The sequence below is a fragment of the Triticum aestivum genome, chromosome 1B, assembly GCF_018294505.1.
Source record: "Triticum aestivum cultivar Chinese Spring chromosome 1B, IWGSC CS RefSeq v2.1, whole genome shotgun sequence".
In the NCBI taxonomy this organism is placed as follows: Eukaryota; Viridiplantae; Streptophyta; class Magnoliopsida; order Poales; family Poaceae; genus Triticum; species Triticum aestivum.
Window position 1 is genome coordinate 692,261,280 of NC_057795.1, and position 19,716 is coordinate 692,280,995.

At 48.5% G+C, this 19,716-nt stretch overlaps 2 pseudogenes; both read right to left on the reverse strand.

Annotated features, from left to right (window-relative positions):
- Window positions 1-13,542: 13,542 nt before the first annotated feature.
- LOC123101633 (BTB/POZ and MATH domain-containing protein 3-like) lies at window positions 13,543-15,188 on the reverse strand (annotated as a pseudogene).
- Window positions 15,189-15,584: 396 nt separating this feature from the next.
- On the reverse strand, window positions 15,585-17,676 carry LOC123082717 (uncharacterized; annotated as a pseudogene).
- Window positions 17,677-19,716: the final 2,040 nt, after the last annotated feature.

Consider the following 19,716-nt stretch of genomic DNA (forward strand, 5'->3'; position numbering starts at 1 on the left):
CTGCCCGTTGGCCACCAGCGCATGCATGTGCTGCTGCCTGCTACTAGTACTGTACCACCATACTCCCGATGGGAAGTAGACTGCCCGAGCATCCGCACGCAAGTTGAGGCGCCGCGCGACACAGACCACTCTCCCGATGCAATGCAAACCCCACAAAACAAAAGAAAGTACAGTAGTAGTACTGATGTGAAGGAGAAGGAGCATCTTCTTCTTCTTCTCTCTTTGGATTTGGATTCGCCCGCGCATGAACAAGAAAAATGAAGGAGCCAGCCGCGGAGGAGGCGGGAAACATTGCCGCCCAAACATATTTTCCTTTTCTTTCGGCGGAATTACCACATAGTCAGACACTTAGACAGTTAAACCTAATGCCGAGACGAAATTAGGACGCATGGATACTCGCTTGTAAAGCTCTACCCTTTAATTAAGTAGTAGTATTTCAAGTAGTAGTACATGGTACTAGCTCGATGTACAGCCGAGGCGACGCGAGACCGGGAGTCGGGAGAGCCCGCGCGAGGCGCCATGGCGTGGTGTACCAGGCGCTACTGTACCATACTGTGCTCCGGACAGCTACCCGGGATTGGGGGAAGGCAGACGGCGCGTGCACACACAATCCCATGCGCGGCGCCGGTCCGCTCGTGACATATCATAGTTAATTGCACAAAAGTACTACAATTAAGGCATTGAAAACAGATTGATATCAAGTTTGATAATTTTTACGTGTCAGTATCAACTTTAGGACGAGGCGTTGCAGAAAGGACTAAACGACGTATTGACGGGGAAACTAACAGCAGGACCCGCCTGTCAGGGGAGGAGGTGGCATCTTCTTTTACAGAAAAGCCCCTCAGATTATATTTAATCACATAAAAGGTCTCATTTGCAGAAAAAACTGTAAATGAGCAAAAATAAGCTACACGCGCTCATGAGGTTTCGAACCCGCGACGCTCTACTGACAGGAAAGGAGCGCTGATCAATAAGCTACTCCACTCCGTCGGGTAGAGCAGATGCTTATAAGTTTTTATACTATACATCGAAACCATTTCTGTTGCTAACAACTGTTTCGTTTTTTTATTGCGGTTTTTTTGTTTCGTATTTCTTTTATCTTTTAAAACACGTCCTTGCCTTCTTCTGGTTTTCCTTTTTTGAACATTTGTGCATCTCTTTGATATATAGGTTTTGTAATAAATGGTGTACACTATTTCAATACTTTCGACATTTTTAAAATTTACACCAAACTTTTTACTATGCGGCATTTTTAAAATATTGTATATTAAAAAAAGCAATTTATATAAGAAAATTGTCCATCATATATTATACAATAGTATTCAGTGTGTATTTATACAAGTATTATGAACACCTTTTTTTAGTTTTAGCTGAATTTTTTTTAATATGAACACCTTCTTATACTGAACTATAATATCTGAACACCTTTTTTTATCGTATATTATACAATAGTATTCAGTGTGTATTTATAAAATAATGCAACATATATAACAAAATGTTTCAATGTATATTATACAGTAGTATTCAGTGTGTATTATATTGAACTATAATATATGAACACCCATTTTATTTTTAGATGAACATTTTAAAAATATATGGTGAAGTTATTTCATTACTTTTGACATTTTAAATATATATATTCAAATTTTTATTAATGCGATATTTTTTGGAAATACACATTGAATAATATTGTGTAATATACGATGAAATTTTTTGTTATATACATTGCATTTTTTTAATATACAATATCTGAAAAAAGGCCGAATAGTAAGAAGTTCGGTGTAAATTTTAAAAATGTCAAAAGTAATGAAATATTGTACACCATTTATTACAAAACCTATATAAAAAGAGATGCACAAAAGTTTAAAAAAGGAAAAACGGAGAAGGGCCAGGACGTGTCTTAAAAGATAAAAGAATACGAAACAAAAAAAGCATTAAAAAAACGAAACAATTGTCCAGCAAAAAAAATGGTTTATAACGTAAAGTATAAAAGAGTTTAATCATCAACAGAACCAAACTGAGTGGCGTAGCGCAGCGGTCACAACCTCTTTCCTTCGGATGGTTCGTCGTGGGTTCGAATCCTCGCAGGCGCGAGTATGTTTCTTTTTTGCGGTTTTGATTTTCGGCTACAAACGAGGCCCTTTGTGTGATTACATATAAGCCGAGGGGCTTTTCTGTGAAAGAAGATGCCACATCAGCCCCTGACAGCCGGGCCCTGCTGTCAGTTTCCCGTCAATACATGTTTTATACGTCGTTTAGCCCGTTCTGCAACACCTCGTCCCAAAGTTGGTACTAATACGTAAAAATTACCAAACTTGGTACCAATCTGCTTTTAATGTCTCAGTTGTGGTACTTCTGTACAATTAACTCTCCACTGCACCACTGGGCTGCTCCTTCCACGGCGTGGCGCGCCGCTCGACGGGTCACCACTCACCACTCGCCACTACCAAACATGAGATCATCTACCCCGAGGCGTCCTAAACCTACCTCAAACCACCGACCGGACGTGTCGGTCACTCATCGATCACGAAAATTCAACACATACAAGCTTCTCAAACGAGTCTTAAAAGACACCTCTCATATCCAGCCCAAATGGGGGGTGAGCCGAAGGGTCCGGACGCGTCCGAAGTATGGGTCCCACGCGGAATCGCCCGGAAACACGGCGTTCTGACGGACATCTCCTACAGTGAGGGCTATGAACGCCACGTGACGCGGCTTTGGCTCACCACCCAAAGCCAAATTCAACTATTTAAGCCGGCTGATGTCCCGCAACTCTAGCCCATCCACCTTCTTTCTCTCTATCGTCAGCCTGAGCCCATTCACCTCCTCTCTCCCGCTATGGTGCTCTTGCCACGCTCCCCGGTTTCGCCATTGTTCGGAAGAAGATAGCCGGCTACGTAATGCTCACGCCAAAGCGCCGGGACCAGATCAACCAGGAGATCCAGGCAAGACATGCCGCGCGCGTCCCCCGCATCATTGTCGGGCTTTCTTCGGACTTGCAGGAGCCGGAAGAGGAGGAGCAGGCGAAGGAGGAGGGGGAAGAAGAGCAGCAGCCTGCTCCGATGAAGGTGGAGAAGGAGGAGGAGGAGCAGTCGGCTCCAATGAAGGTGGCGGATTCGAAGGTGGATGAGGCGAGCAGCCGAAGCAGGAACTGATATCGACTCGGGGCTTCATCATGGAGGACGCGGAGGATAAGTTCGTCGTCACCCAAGCGGACGAGATGCTGGAGCGCCAAGCCATCATGGAGTCCTGCTTATGTGGAGGCGAACCAACTGTTCGTCTGATAGGAACGGGTGGCGATCGACGCTCTCTTTGACGAGGTCGAAGCAGAGACGGATGCGGAGGCCGGCGAGGAGAAGTCGGGGGAGACATAGGAGCCGGAGCTGCGGGTGCCGTCTATGTAACCGGAGCCGGGCATGGAGATAATAAACATCTCCAACGAGGAGTGGCTACGTAGTACGTAGGTTTTATAGCTTGTATGCTTTTATATAGATTCGAGAATCTAGTATGAGACATGAGGATGCAATTGTGTTAATTTTCTAGTACGAGACGTCAGGATGACATTGTGTTAATTTTAAGAGTGCCCGGTCACTCTCACCGGACACCACCACCGCGGGGGTTTGAGGGTAGATGCTCTCACCGTCACCGGTAGGAAAAGAGCTGAAAGATAAAATATCTCGACTAGGCCACTGCTGTGCTGACTGGGGAGGGCAGCGTGCTCACGCTGGTCGAGGCGAGCCCCGTCGGCTGGGACGTCTGGTCATGCTCATATGAGCATGCCTCTTCACTGCAGTGCATTGCAGGCCTGGAGGGCCAGGCCCTTCACGTAGCTAGCCACGGTTGAGACGACCAGAGAGACGGTGGAGAGGCGGGAAAAAGAAATGAACCTCCCGCCAAGACGAGATTCCACCAAGCCAACGGGACGCGCGATTTTCTGATGAACTAGTACTCCCATGTGTAATGTGTTGTCTATAATAACACGTCCATAATAACACAGACGAAACTGCTCCATGGACGATACTGATATGTAAATCCAGCGTCCTGTGTTGTTTTACTCACTTGCACAAATCAAACCGAAACTTCAAACAAAATTAAGGGCACACTCCCTTCCTGTGGAGGCCAAAGAGAGCGAGCGAGCTGTGAAATGTGAATGATGTGCCAGCTCCACTTTTCGTCCTCTCCTTCTCCGGAGGTGCAGCGCAGAGCAGACCACGGTGCCGTGCAATACAAGGTGTGAAGTGAATAGTACTGAATAGACATCACATGCCCGTATGTATAGGCTAGGCTACTACCTACAGTGCGTGCAAGGGGAAGAGAGAGGAGAGGGGCCCCGAAAGAACCAACGGACACTTGCACTGTGACTTAGACTCTGCGTGTGCCAACGGTCAGAACGCGCCGCGCACGCGTTGATTTGCACGATTGTTTCATCGATGAGATAGTTGCCCAGTCATACCATCCGTCTCGAATGGTCTTTCTTTTTTTCTAAAGTATGCTTACATTCAAGTCATGAATAATACGTACTACAAAGTCTTTAACCCTTATAATTAAGCACACCCTGACACGCACGTAATGAATAAAAAAAATAGAGCACCATAACCCAACCAGCAAAACACGAAGATCTCCGGAGTTCTGTATCAACATTCTTAAACCTTGCGAGAAGACTCCTGCAACGCACGAATCTGCAACCGTACCCAAGCAAGTCATCATCTTCAAGAACACCATAATCGCCGCACGCTGCTCCCTATTTTCTTCGCTCTCGTGTCGAAAAGGCAAGGACACATATGTGCATGCAACACGACTACACTAGCCTTCATCATTTGCATGTGCCCCTTCAAGATGGAAGTGAACTAGCCCGGCCATGCAAACCAACCACCCGAGCAAAGTAAGGCATCAATCCAGTAGCAACACAAAAGAAGAAGGAAGAACAACAACACAAAATCATATCGACGAGGAGGAAGAAGAATCTTCGTCTTCGTCTTCACACAACTACCCCCCATCCGAGGACTAAACCACCCAGTGTTGGTAGACCTCCAAACACCATAGCCCGCGACCTCGACGAGATCCGGGGATCCCCCACCCTGCTGACTTCTAGGCGAAGGCAAGAGCCACGCTTGACCGCCAGCGGAGCCCGGGCAAATTCATTCAGACGTGCCACCGCCACGACAACCTCGGCAATGACTCCCTCAACCCTAACCATACTAAGAACACACCAGACGCATAGATCCAAGGTTCCCCCTTCCTCCCGCCGCCAGAGTGGCCAACGAAGGAAGAGGAAACCAGCGGCGATGCTGGTGGCACGCAAAGGGATCCGCTGCCTCCTGTTCACCTGGCTAACCCTAAACACTAGTAGCATTTTAACATCCGGGGGCACTTAGGTCTTTTCACGTACAATTCTGTGTGTGACACACGGTTTTTGATGTAGTACTAGACTATGAGTGGCCGAGCCAGGTTTATTACAAATGGGTATGCATATTTCAAGATTAGTATTATCCCAATTAATTAGAATGAACTAACATGTTCTAAGAGTGAGACAATATTAAACATGTACACCCATTTTTCTAGAAAAGAAGAAGTTGCACACCCATTTTGTACCGTGGCTCCGTCCATCACTACTATAGTCTCTAAATATATTAAGTTATTATAAGCTTCCAAGTTGAAGCCCTGGGAGAGTTTGGGAATCTTTTTCCTTCACATGAATTCCGTCTGTTATAGGGAAAAAGAAACATTCATCAATATATTAATAACACTGGATGCAACCGGCTAGAGGCCCAAAGGAGGAGACGTCAACCGCCCCGCAGAGACCGGAAAGACGCCACGAGCAGAACGACAACCCAGTTGCGTCGATCCCTATCTTAGTCTTTTATTTCATTTGAAACACTTTCAATTTTGCGTTCGTGATTATCGCCCGTTAGCTCGATCATGTAAAGTTATGAATAAAGGTGTTCTCGCACATCCTTTTCGCAATTTTCTTTTTCATATGAACATACTGACTCTCCCGCGGTAGGTTTTGTGGCAGAGTCTAAAGAGATCCTCCTATTTACCTGACTCGTGGGCTGCATCATAATGTTTGGACCCTCTTGTAGCCGGTTTAGGTGTTGCATCCTAAGATCCTTCAAACAACCTTGGGGACTGCATCAAGGTATAGTGGCCTCCGTTGCAAAATGGCCAAAGGCTTGAGCTCAGACAAAACCGGCTTCCCTCTCTAGTACATGTCTTCCATCAACTCACTCATCGGATGCAAAACAAAAGGTAGGCCATGTCCGCTCGAAGTCCTTGGCTTCCTTTTCCGGTGTGCTGGGATGTCGGAGATAACAATAATGCTCACGCCAGAGCGCCGGGACCAGATCGACCAGGAGATCCGGGCGAGACATGCCGCTCGCATCCCCTGCATCATTGCCGGGCTTTCTCCGGACTCGCCGGAGCCGAAGGAGAAGGAGCAGGCGGAGGAGGAGGAAGAGGAGCAGCAACCTGCTCCAATGAAGGTGGCGGATTCAGAGGAGGATGAGGCAAGTAGCCGGAGCAGGAACTGACGTCGGCTCGGGGCTTCAAGATGGAGGACGCAGAGGATAAGTCTGTCGTCACCCAAGCGCATGAAATGCTGGAGCATCAAGCCATCCTGGAGTCCTGCCTATGTGGAGGCCAACCAACAGTTCATCTGGTAGAAACGGGCGACGATCGACGCCCTCCTCGATGAGGTCGAAGCAGAGACGGATGCGGAGGCCGACGAGGAGAAGTTGGAGGAGACACATGAGCCGGAGCTGCGGCAGCCGTCCATGTAACCGGAGCCAGGCACGAAGATAGTAGACATCTGGCTACGTAGTACAGTAAGTAGGTTTTATAGTTTGCATCCTTTCGTATGAATCTGAGAATCTAGTATAGGATGTCTGGATGGAATTGTGTTAATTTTAGGACCGCGGGCGCTGTAGATGCTCTCACCAGTAGGAAAAAAGTTGAAAGATAAAATACACGTCTCGACTAGGCTGGTGACTGGGGAGGTCACACGCAAGAGACCGCGTGCTAACGCCGGTCGAGGCGAGTGCCCTTGGCGAGCCCCGTGTGTGCAACGGTCAGAACACGCCGCGCTCGCGTTGATGCGCGATTTTTCCATCGACGAGATAGTTGCCCAGCCATACCACCCGTCTCGAATGGCCTTTTTCCTTAAAGTATGCTTATATTCAAATCATGAATAATACTGCAAAGTCTTTAACCCGTATAAACACACCTAACACACACATAATGAACCAGAAAAACATAGACCACCATAACACAACTAGTAAAACTCGAATATCTTCATAGCTTTCTGTCAGCATTCCTAAACCTTGCGAGAAGACTCCTGCAACGCTGAAATCTGCTACCGTACCCAAGCAGGTCATCATCTTCAACCACGGCATAATCGCGGCCACGCTACTCCCTCTTTTCTTCGCTCTCATGTCAAAAAGGCAAGGATACACTTATGCATCATGGCAACAGGTCCTCATCCACGGCATCATCGGTGCTTGATCGGTCGGGCCGTGAAGACGTGGGTATCCCGCCTTATTGGCTTATCATATTATTGGTTACATGGGGGCTTCAGCTGACAAAGCGGAGTTCTGTCGATTAATCCGGCTATCACGCCACAATAAAGCTTGGGAGCTTCACACCCAAGGGGCCAAAGAGAGTCTTGTTGCTATGCACAACTCAAACATAGGCACCCATTGAGCACAACTCACAAAGTTACTTGGGGGCTCTTTGTACAACGCAACAAAGAGTTTGAAAGGACCCTTGTAATTGGGTATCGACCCACGACTTGGAAGCCTGGTGTATTCACCTAAAACCCCGGGTTAACCTGCCTTCATCAAGTAAGCCACTCCTATCCAGGTAATCCTGGCATGACCCGCCGAACGTTTGACAGTTACTCTCATTGAGACCCTGAACTTGTCAAAGTTAAAACGACGATTGGTTAGTTGGAGGCCCATCTTAAAAGGCTTTGTCAAATGGTTTAACTCAGCGGCCTGGCAACCCACGAAAAGCCTCGAATTTGGGCCTGGCAGCCCTCAAAAAGCCTCGACTACAAGTTTTATTTGCTTTTGCTTTATGCAAAGTTTTATCTCTTTTTTGATCAAGTTCTAAGTTAAACCGGTGTCTCCTGACCTGGCCAGACTATATGTCATTACATCAACCCGGTGTTTCTTAACCAGGTGTGGCCTCCAGTTATCAAGCTGTTAGCACATAATCACTTATAATCCGGTGTTTATTGACCCGGCCTTGCTTTGGACTATAAGTCGCCAGTATATATTTGGATTGCGCCATTGGAATCATGCGCTTATAAATCATTGGGTATATTATTCAAATCTTTAATAGCCAACATGGCTGGATTTTTATTATGGTTATTAATAACCAGTATTATGATTAAGGTTTTCAAAGTTGCTTTAGCGCAAGGGCTATCATATTATCAATGGATATGATTTATTCTACAATTGCAGGAATAGTCCCGAGTTGTTGCAGGCTTACAACCCGGCACTTGGGGGCTACATTATTTAAGTTGAGCGCAAGGGCTATCATATTATCAATGGATATGATTTATTCTACAATTGAAGGAATAGTCCCGAGTTGTTGCAGGCTTACAACCCGGCACTTGGGGGCTACATTATTTAAGTTGAGAACATCAAATATGCAAGTCTCATGTCACTGCAAGCATGCACCTTCACACTTGGGGGCTAATGCAAAGTCATTTTTTGATCATCCTCATCACATTATAATGAGCCGGCCCTTGGGGGCTACCAATTGCTCCTATCAACAATTCAAGGTATACAAGTCTTAAAACCATTATATTGAAAGGTCCATTGCTCAATTGGTAAAGCACAAGGCTCTTAACCTTGTGGACGTGAATTCAAGCCCCATGATGGGGGTTACATCATATGATGTTATGTTTATTGAAGTATATATCAAAGAACCAGCTCAATATTATCTTACCGAGCCGGCCCTTGGGGGCTACACGTTGCTGTTCAAAGTTTACAAGATTATATTTTCAAAGTCCCTGCTCATTATTTACATAATGACCCGGCACTTGGGGGCTACATAGGTGGAATACTCAATTCTGACTAGTGATTGAGATGAACAACCTAGATTTCTTCAAGATTGTGATATTTATATTGAAGCAAGTCTTAAACTGTTGCTATGCTACCTTCTTAAGACTTGGGGGCTACAAGCGATAGGCATATAAAAGGTATATTTTCAAGCTGGATGTTAACTACAAGTATGACCCGGTGCTATCAATATTTATAAACCGGTGATCTTGGCAATGATAAACCGGCAAGTTCTACATTCTTAAACCGACTGAAGATCAGATGAGTATTTCAAAGACCAATATTTTTGTTAAGCATTGGGAGCTGAGTTAAAGAAGTTATTCTTCACAATATTTCTCTGTGACAAACCAATGTCAGCAAATTGATTATGAAGCTGGCTTATTGACCTGAATTTTCTAGAAGAAGGAAATGACAAGGACTTAAGGATGCTCGGGATCAGTCTAATATGGATAAATCCAAATTAAACTGGGGGCTAATGTCGGGGATATACCCCGCGGTATGACCCGGCCGAGACTTGGTAAACCGGCTGATGGTAAACCGACAGACAGTTAAGACAGATGGCTAAAACAGACGGTAAACCGACGAGTGTTAAACTGGCAGAGTTAAGACAGATGGTAGCACCGACGGATGTTAAACCGACAGACAATGTTAAACCGGCAGACGTTAAGAAGCCCAGGAAAGGAAGTCAAAATAGTTTAAGTCTTAGTTCGAGATGGACTCTACATGTAACCCGCCCCTTCAACTTATATAAGGAGGGTCAGGGCTCCCCAAAGAGGACAAGCGAGAAACAATCTCTAGGGCTAAACACAACTAGAGGAGAGCCGGTTTACGGCGACTCCCTCGTGATGATAATGAGATCTAGCCTCAAATAACATGTAGGGTTTTGCGTTGCGTCTCTCGATTCCGCTCAACCCCTCTCAAGCTACCAAGTAGATGCGCTGGCCTCGCGACTAAGTCCTCACACTAAGGACATCTGACGTGTTAATTCCATGACAGTTAGTGTTTCCTCTTACCTTCCACCCAACTCCCTTCTCCAGCCATCGTTCACAACTATATTTTGTTCCTATTAGTGGTAATGGCTAAATTTCTGCTGGTGAGCAGCTTGGAATTAAAAAAAAATGTTTGGTAATTTTGGCAGGAATACAACTGGTAACCAGCCTTTTTTTCTTTTGAGGGAAACTAACCGGCCTGTTCTTGATAACAGACCGAGTCTGGTATTGTACTCATTTCTTCCTTTTCGATCCTTGGTCGGTGGTAATATTGAAATTGTCATTAGGCGTTTCAGTCCAGTCATTCAGTGTATGTTTTAGCACTCAGTAATTGCTAGTTTGATTTGGTTGAGTGTAGGCAAATGGGCCTCGATTACGAGGATGCGACCCTGTACTCAGATAGGAGTCTCTGCTTTCTCCAAATTGGCAAGGGAGACAAAGCCTTTGCAGATGCTTATACTTGTAGAATGAAGCGCCTTGATTGGCCAAAGGCGTGCTATCGGCAGGGAGCATCTCTAGTGCTGACGAAGGTGAGCTCAGCCCAACTGTTTTTTCTTGAATCATTTTCATGGAAAAACTTTTAACTTCTTATACGTTCTACTTTGTTTGTCCAGGATTATCGAAAGGCTTGTGATGCGCTTTTTGATGGTTTGGAAACGGAACCAGGGAATCTTGAGATTGAGAACGCCTTACGGTGTGCTATATATTCCATTACGTACAACAATTTTACTACACATTGTATGTTATTCATGTTTGCAATGCCACCTACACTAGCAGTCATCAGGGTTTAAAATCTTTCAAACAGTATACCAAGGCCTTGGCCAAGAACCAATTCCCAGTTTAATCCCGTTTCTTTTGCTTTAAACCTTCCAGTAAATTTCCAACTTGTAACATCATTTGGTTAGCAATTACTGTTGAAAACATAAAAAAAAACAGAGATAATTCAAAATGGCATACTCTCAGATCATCAGTCTCTAAATCCGCAACAGTGTTTCCGGTTCCAGGCGGTATTGGGCACCAGTTATACCGCTGTGATCTTGAACCCTGGTTGCCTGGTACTGACGATTGTTGTATAATATGCAGGGAGGCTATGGATTCCTTGAGGATATCTCGTGGCACCAAGAAGACTGTATCGAAGTGCCCATAGGAGCTTTGTTTACCGCCTATCTGCACGCGTTTGCTTGCATTTGCACAATGTTTCTGAGTTTTGTCCATATTGTTTTATATTGTAGATAGAGAAACAATTATGGCCGTATGCATCTATCTTATGCAGAGGCCGGAGAATCCCCTTTTCGAAAAAAAGAAAAAAAGAAGATAGAGAAACAATTAAATTGTAGGTAGGGCAAGTGTGGGCTTTCCGTAGTTGTTGCTGGCACGCGTCGGGTGTGCTTGTCAATGACTTGTGTCTACTGAACGCTGAATTTAATGTAAAATGGTACGACACGCTTAAACAGCTAACCCTTAGGAATTGATGCTTTGATCACATCCTGGTGCATATGCGAGTGCCGTAACAAGACGCAGTTCCCGAATGAAGCTTCATTTTATGATCCCACGCTTGAAGCAGTGCTTGGCATGAAGTCCCAAAATTCCTAGTGTTTTTTATTTTTTTGGCATGGCCTCTGCAAGACCACTAGAGACGGCAAAATGAATGCAGGGCCGTGACTTCCACTTGGGTTTTGTCATTATAAAGGGTCCAATTATATCCCTCAAAAAAAAAGGGTCCAATTATAAGTTTGATTGTTTCCATAAGTGCTAGTGCAGGTTAGCCATCTAATTTTGTCAACCCTTTTTTGTAATTTTTCTTAAGAAGGTCCAAATTATTCTGACAAGTTTACCTTGGGTTTGAATAATTTGAAGTTGCCACAAGGAAGGAAGGAAGCGAGTGTCTAGGAAGGCGAGGGATTATTTGTGCAGAATTTTTACCCCTAATGCGCGAATATGCCGAAATGAAGTGGCCAGGCAAAAAGAATATCGAAGCAAATTAAATTTGAAAGTCCAAGAAAAGGGCTTGAACTAATGTGGATTAACTTTTGCTTTAGGTCCTTTTCAAAAAGAAACTTTTGTTTTAGATCAGGAGATACTTAATTTACATCTCTTCAGAAAAAGAAAATAGAGCAAACAAACTCAATGGCACAGTTGAACAACACACAGTTTTCTCCGAAACCCTCGTGTAGATGCCGATGGAGCATCCAACAATATCCTGCTGTTTGGGTGCTTCCTGCAGCTCCACCACCACAAAGGCCACCCTTTCACACCATCATACCCTCAGAGCTGTAAAAGCACAGCCGAGCCAAAATGTGCTCTTGGACCAGCTAAATCTTGCATTCCTGAAGTTGCTTGGCAGATTCTTTCATTCCCCCGCAAGTTTCTTTGGTCACCGCAGTGGCGGAGCCACCTCCGGGCGACCCTGGGCAGCTGCCCGGGCTTTGTCCAGTAACTCCTGTGAGATTATAGAAGGAGATGGAGATTTAATCATCAGTTTTAGTGGGCAAACGCCCATGAGCCATATCCCTTCGTATTTTGCCTCAGCTCCATGGACTAGCTAGCTCCGCCACTGGGTCACCGCATCGGGCCAAGGGTTAGCGTTTCCCCGGAGCTGATTGGTCTCGGTTGTTGTTCTCTGCACATTGTGTAGTTCAGCTAGGTTCTCTGCGAGCGAATTGCAAAAAACCACCTGATCAGTGCGATTTGCAAAATATTTACCGAATCCGCGGTGATTTTTGCAAAAAATTAGTGACATGGTGGTTTTCCGCAAACGATGCCCCAAATGTGGTGGTTTTTTGCAATTCACTCGGTTCTCTGCATATTGTTAATGGTCTAGGAGTATTAGTATTTAAGGTGAGGGGGTTTTTTGAAGAAAGGGATGGCTTGGATGGGTATGTCTAGTAGCATGAGGTGGTATCGGAGAGAGAGAAGAGATTAAAGCTTGCCCTGTTCATCATCATCTTCTCCTTCTGCCATTGCCGGCCGGGCGTACGTAGGTGCATCGATGTCATCCTTCTCCGGTGCAATGTCAAGAGCGCCAAGGCCATCAGGTCCTCATCTATTGCCACATCGCCGTGTAGATCCCTGGCCACCGCCGCGGCAGCGCTGTCCATCAGCAACTTGGAGAACGTGTTCAACAACGCCCACCGGCAGATCGGGCTCGCCCTCTACGGCCTCGTCTAGCTCCAGCCCCTCATCGGCCAACGACCACAAGTAAGGAGGTGGCCATGATGCCGTAGCATGTCGATGGGTAAATGCAAAGCCGATCTGTACAGTTCATGAGCTGGAATTAAAATAGTTAGAAGAGGAACATCAGAGGCACTCGTTGTCTTGCGCACCATAATCTGGGGTTAAAGTTTCAGCAACTCGTTCAATGAAGCAGCAGATTGGACAGCTTGGCGATATGGCATTTCGCCCAGCCGGAGATTTATATCAGACACATTCAGCTCGCGGTAGCGGTACCCATACGGTGAGACATTCCAGGAACCACATTGATAGTTTGAACTTTCCAAAATACAATGACCAAGTGACCAAAGTGCATGATTCCTCGCACAGGTTCAGGTACCGACACATTTTAGTCTAAGTGAGAACACACCATTACAACCAACGAACTATGCTTTCAAGATAAGGTTGGCGATGAGCTCGCTGAGAACAGAGGGGTCAGTTGCAGCTATGTGCTCCCACTCGCTGGTCGCCATGACTCCTCGCAAATCTTTAGTAGACTGGACTTTAAGGAACTCCAAGCAGGCCTCCTTGAGTCCGCTGCCAGACCAAGGATAGATGTCACCGAGCTCAAATCTACGAGCCCACACAGCCTCTCTTCGCACATCAACTTGAGCCGTGGGAGATCATACCTGTCCGCCGCAGCAAGCAAGTGTCGCAGCCACGTAACCTGAGCCGCGGCTTCTCCTTCCGCCTCCATCTTGGGCATTGAGTCAGTGTAGATGAAACTGAGCAAGGCCTTGAACACATTAGGCTCCATGTCTTGAATCTGTATGGCACTGGATGTAGCAATGCCCTCCCTCGCCGGACCAAATAGCTCTGCCATGAAGACGGCAGAACGGGTCGCGAGCACACACCGGTGCGCGTCGAACGTCTCGTGGCCGACCTCGAATGTCACGTCGGTGCCCACCTTGGTCACTAAGAGATGGTTCAGGTGCGCGCTTATGTTAGACGGTGGCACCTTCACAAAGGTAGCAGCGGCTTCAGCGATGATGAAGTCACACCGGATAGTGAAAAGATCACCCTTGAGATGTTCTGAGTTCTCAAGGTCCTCTTTTTTTACGAAACGACGGCGACCCGAACCAATACCACGTCTAAAGAAATCAAATGCGTCGGTTGCGCGGATGCGTGCAAGCTCTTGCATGTGAACCCGACGGACCAAACTAAACTGCCGATGCACCTTCACCGGCTGCGCAACATCCTCATCAAGGACAAGATAAACAGAGATAAAACCGGCGTCCTCCAAACGGGCACCATTGGGATAGAACTTCAAGGCCCATCGATAGCCTCCAGTGGTGAAGGAGCGGCCCGTGACGTGAACTCCCGTGGGCATATCCTAAAGGGCTTAAAATTGAAGGGGAATGAAGTGGATTGGGGTGGATTAAATCCCAGACAAGTCAAAATCTTATCCAATCCCCTCCAAACCTCTTCAATCCCCTCCAGGAGAGGTTTAACCGAACAAGGCCTAACGCGGGAGTAATCTTGGACCACAAGCTGGTGATACCACCAGCCGTCGCTGCCGCTGCCGGCCGTGCCGGAGTAGGTGTCCGGCACCCCGGAAGGTGGCTGCACAAGCCTGCCATCGGCAACAAGGGATACCCCGGCGGACGACATGATTCCTGCGATCTTAGATCTTCTTGTGGGCTAGCACGATCTTGTGGGCGATGTGGAGCGGCAGGGGTGGGGTTGGTGAGCGAGCGGCAGGGGAAGACGTAGCAAGGGGAGGGGTGTGGTCTACGGTGAGGCGGCGCCGGGGAGTGATCGACGGCGAGGCGGCATTGGGGACGGCGGCGGTGCGGGAGGCGTGAGTGAGATTTGGAAGACTAGGGGTTTGGCGTTGGGGATGACGAGCAGAGGCTACGATAGATTAGGAACGGGGCGCGGCCCAGGAAAAATCCGCGCGGTGGGCTGAAAAATTTCAGCGTGGCTGCACTGCTACATTTCCAGATTCCCAGAAGGCCAGCCGTGTTTGATCTCAATGCAACATTATTTTCTTCCAGTGAAAACTTTGTATATTACTCAACACCCATGAGCAGTCAGCAACTCAAAAATTCCACAAAGATAAAAATCTAGTGCCCCTCTTCGGAAGCACAGATCTCTACAAGCATGCATGAACTGCTAGAGATGAGCAGATATGAGAGGCAATTCAATTTTGCCTCATGTATGAATATGCCTACTACTGAATCAGAAGAACTGGAACTTACAATACAAGATACTGAATCAGAAGCAAACTCTATGCTATTCCTCAATCAAAACGTTTTGCAGGAGTATCAAGACAGGCTCCCATTCAATTCAATATCATTTGCATAATATAATCTGTTACTCAGAGTAATGATATGATAGTGAGATAGATGACGGCGTTCAAGAACAGGCGCCGGCCGGCCCTCCCCTTCCATGGGCGGCTGCAAGCCCTGCTCCTTGAACTCGTCGTTGCAGGTCACAGGTGCGTCGGTGGTGGCGGTCATCTTCGTCTTGGCGTCATCATGCCTCCTATCCTCAATGGCGGCGATGGAGTCGTCGAGGTCGACCATGGCGTCATGGAACACCTTCATGCAGGCGTTGAGGCAGGACCACCTTGTCGACCCCATCACCTCCTTGCCCCGGAGTGTTGCCATGCCGGAGTCCATGCCCGCCACCCCCACCCCGGCCCGCATCAGCTTGGCCGAGATGGGCGCGAGCCCGTGTAGTCCCAATCTTTTACTCCCTCTGTCCCAAAAGTCGAGTCACTTATTTTGGGAAGAGGGAGTATTTTTTTTAACAGCTTTGCTAAAGCACCCGTGTAGTCCCAATCTTCATTGCAAAACACCGAGTCAAGCTTGCAAAGGGTGGGATAGGGTCTTTCGTACTCCAAGTGAATCTCCGGTTCTATGGTGGGATCTCTTTTAGCTCACAGGAGGTGATGGCGGCCCGGAAACTATACATTGGTTATCCTTCTATTAACATTCCTCTTTTTTTTTCCTCTCGTGTCCGGTAAATTTGGTTGAAATTGCCCAAAACGATCCATTTTGTTCCACTTGGTGGCTTGTGTGATATAAGCTCACTGAAAAAGATTGTTTTTCCACGCATTGGCCGTTGGCCCATGTATAAACCATGGTAATGTTGAAGAAGTTTTGGTTTGCCCTCTCAAGAACCATTGCGGAGAGATAGAACTCGGAGAAGCTCAAGTCAGAGACATCCACGATGGAGTCGTCCCAAAGAAGGTGGATGCATCCGTGTGTGCCGATGGCTGGTATTTGGGCACAATGTCGTAGGCTCGTAGCCGGTGACCACCCAAAAACGCAGCCGTGAACTGATCAACATTTCCAAGTTTCATCTCCTGGAGACAGACTATAGCTAGCAGGTTGTTGCTGCAATGGTTTCATGTAATGAGGTAAATTCATTGGTTGTTCTATCATAAACGAACCAACAGAAGAAGGGACAACCATGCCACATCCCCTGCTTCTACAACCTAATTAAGAACAAGGATTTCCTCCCGCTTTAGATTATAAAGCAAACATCCGATACATCCAGCTCGCTGGGGCCGCAGCACAGATAAGCCCAAAAAAAAACAAAAGAAAATGAAAGAGAAATAAATGCCGACACCGGCAGATCAACGAAGAAAGGAAGACCGGCAACCGCTGCACCCTCCGACGAAGTACCACCGCGCTCCCAGCATCTCGAAGCGCCTCGCACCAAGCAGTACCTTCAAGAAGGAATGCGCCACCGCCTCCGCTGTTGCTCGAACAAGTTCTAGGGTACGCGAGGGATGATGGGGAAGGGATATATCCGATGCCCCTCAGGAAGGTCCGATGGCGCCCGCAAACGTCACCGCGTCGGTGCCGGACAAGCCGACAAGGATTTCTCCCGATCCACAACCACCACCATCGCCCCAGGCACTTCGAGGTGCACCACCCCGACAGCCGCCCACCAGCCTGTGCCACCATGGTTACCGGACAACCCCACCGCCTCACTGGAGCTGCGAACACGGGGCCTAGATCAGTCAAGGAGACCCCGGCCACGGGAGCGACCACAACTCGACCGGGGGGAGGGGACAACCTCCACCGCCGCAGCGGAGCCGACCGGACGCGGCGACGAGGACTTGCCGGGCCTCGATCGCCCGGCCAGGTCTACTTGGACCCAGAGAATCCTGTCGCCAGGCTCCACTACAACCTAATTTAATTGATCGTTGGTTTGTGCTAACATAGGAAACTAGCAAAGCACCATACAAGCTTAGGCAGCAGCCCACTGGCTCTGGCCCTTCAATATCCATGGGCCATGGCGCCTTGGCCACCATGCTCAATCAGAGCTTCTTCAACCACTGTGGCTTGGACATCATCCAACGTGAAGAGAGCCCTGAGCTCGGCGATGGTGTGGTCTGGGAGCTCTTCCTCAAAAGCACCCAGAGCCTCCTCGGTGATGTCTTGGCCATTCTGCATGTGAACACCGATCACTCACACACACGCGCGAGAGAGAGCTCGGGGACAGTAGTTTTGCGTTGCGAACACTTGCAACTTTTCTGTATTCAATCTTCACCTCTTATTCTGTTACACAAGAGAAACGAGGCCACTAACAGCCCGAGAAAACAGCCTCGCCGAGCCACAACGATCGCGCCATCCCACGATCCAGTTCGTGCGGGGTGTGGACTACTTCAAAAAAAAACTTCCTAGCAAACTTATCTACTCAGCTATCTAAGCAACATTTATTCTCTTGCTAAGACTAAACTGACGAACACACAAGGTTTAAGCCCACAATCACTCCCTAAGCCTTGTGTGCCTCGTTGAGTTCCACCATCCCGATCTTCATGCGCTGCTCCTGAAGCTTGACTCGCCCGAGTGCCTTGGTGAGCAGGTCGGCAAGTTGATCTCCGGACCGAACGAACTCGATCAGAATCTTCCCATTCTCCACGCACTCCCGGATAAAATGATACCTGATCTCAATGTGTTTGCTCCGGTCGTGGTAAACAGGGTTCTTACTTAGTGAGATGGCCGACTTGTTGTCGAGTTGAGCACCGCCGCCTTCAGTTCTTCGTCCTTTATCTCTCCCAGTAGCCGTGTGAGCCATATACCTTGGCATGCCGCCGTGGTGGCGGCCATGTACTCCGACTCGCATGAGGAGAGGGCCACAACCCTCTGCTTCTGCGATTGCCAGCTGACCAAGTTGCTGCCAAGGAAGAAGGCGACGCCGGTGGTGCTCCTGCGGTTGTCCACATCGCCGCCCAGATCGCTGTCGCTGTAGCCGATCAGGGGCGCATCGTGGTCACCGCGCGTGTACCGCACTCCCCAGTGCAGAGTCCCGGGCACGTAGCGCAGAACATGCTTCATTGCCGCCATGTGCTCCATCGTGGGTTCCTGCATGAACCACGAGACGTACCCGACGGAGAAGGCAAGATCCGTCCTGGTGTGGACGAGGTAGCGGAGCATGCCCACGATGCTCCTGTATTCGGTGACGTCCACAGGCTGCGCCGAGCTCACCCTGCTCAGCTTGAGGCGCGGCTCCATGGGCGTGTGACTAGGATTGCAGCCCGTCATGTCCGCCTTGTCGAGGATCTTGGCAGCGTACGCGGCCTGACCAAGGTCGATACCGCCGTTGTGCTGCCTCACCTCGATCCCAAGGTAGTAATGGAGCTGTCCCAGGTCGCTCATGTCGAAGAGTGCTTGCATCTCCTTCTTGAAGCCATCGATCTCCTCCTCGTCCGAGCCGGTGATGATCAGATCATCGACGTAGACGCCGACGACCAGGCGCGAGGATGCAGTGCCCCTGGCGTACACGGCGTGCTCGGACGGGCACCTGCTGAACCCGAGCGAGCCCATAGTCGCATCCAGCTTGGCATTCCATGCCCGCGGGGCTTGTTTCAGCCCGTACAGGGCTTTCCTGAGCTTGAGCACCTTCGATTCCTCGCCGGCGGCCGTGAACCCCGGCGGCTGCACCACGTAGACCTCCTCTTCTAGCTCCCCGTTGAGGAAAGCGGACTTGACGTCCATGTGGTGCACTGTCCAGTTCGCGCGCGCGGCGAGAGCGAGCAGGAGGCGAACGGACTCGAGCCTGGCCACAGGCGCGAATACTTCATCGTAGTCGATGCCGTGCTTCTGGACGTATCCTTTCGCCACCAGTCTCGCCTTGTACTTCACCACCGCGCCATGGGCATCTTTCTTGGTTTTGAATACCCACTTGAGGCCGATCGGTCGGTGACCAGCGGGCAGGTCCATGAGCTCCCAGGTCTGGTTTGCCTCGATGGACTTCATCTCCTCCATCATCGCGCGCTGCCAGCACGTTTCGCTCGCTGCTTCCTCAAACGAACCGGGCTCCTCGCCCAGCGCGAGATGCAGCTCATCGATGAGCTCGTCGTCGTCGATCTCGCCGTCAGCATCGTCGCCCTCCTCCAGCCCTGGGAAAGGTGCGTTCCGAGCCGCCTTCTCAGGCGTGTCCATGTACCGAGGGTTGGGGAGGAAGATGCCGTCCTTGCCGCATGTCGTCAT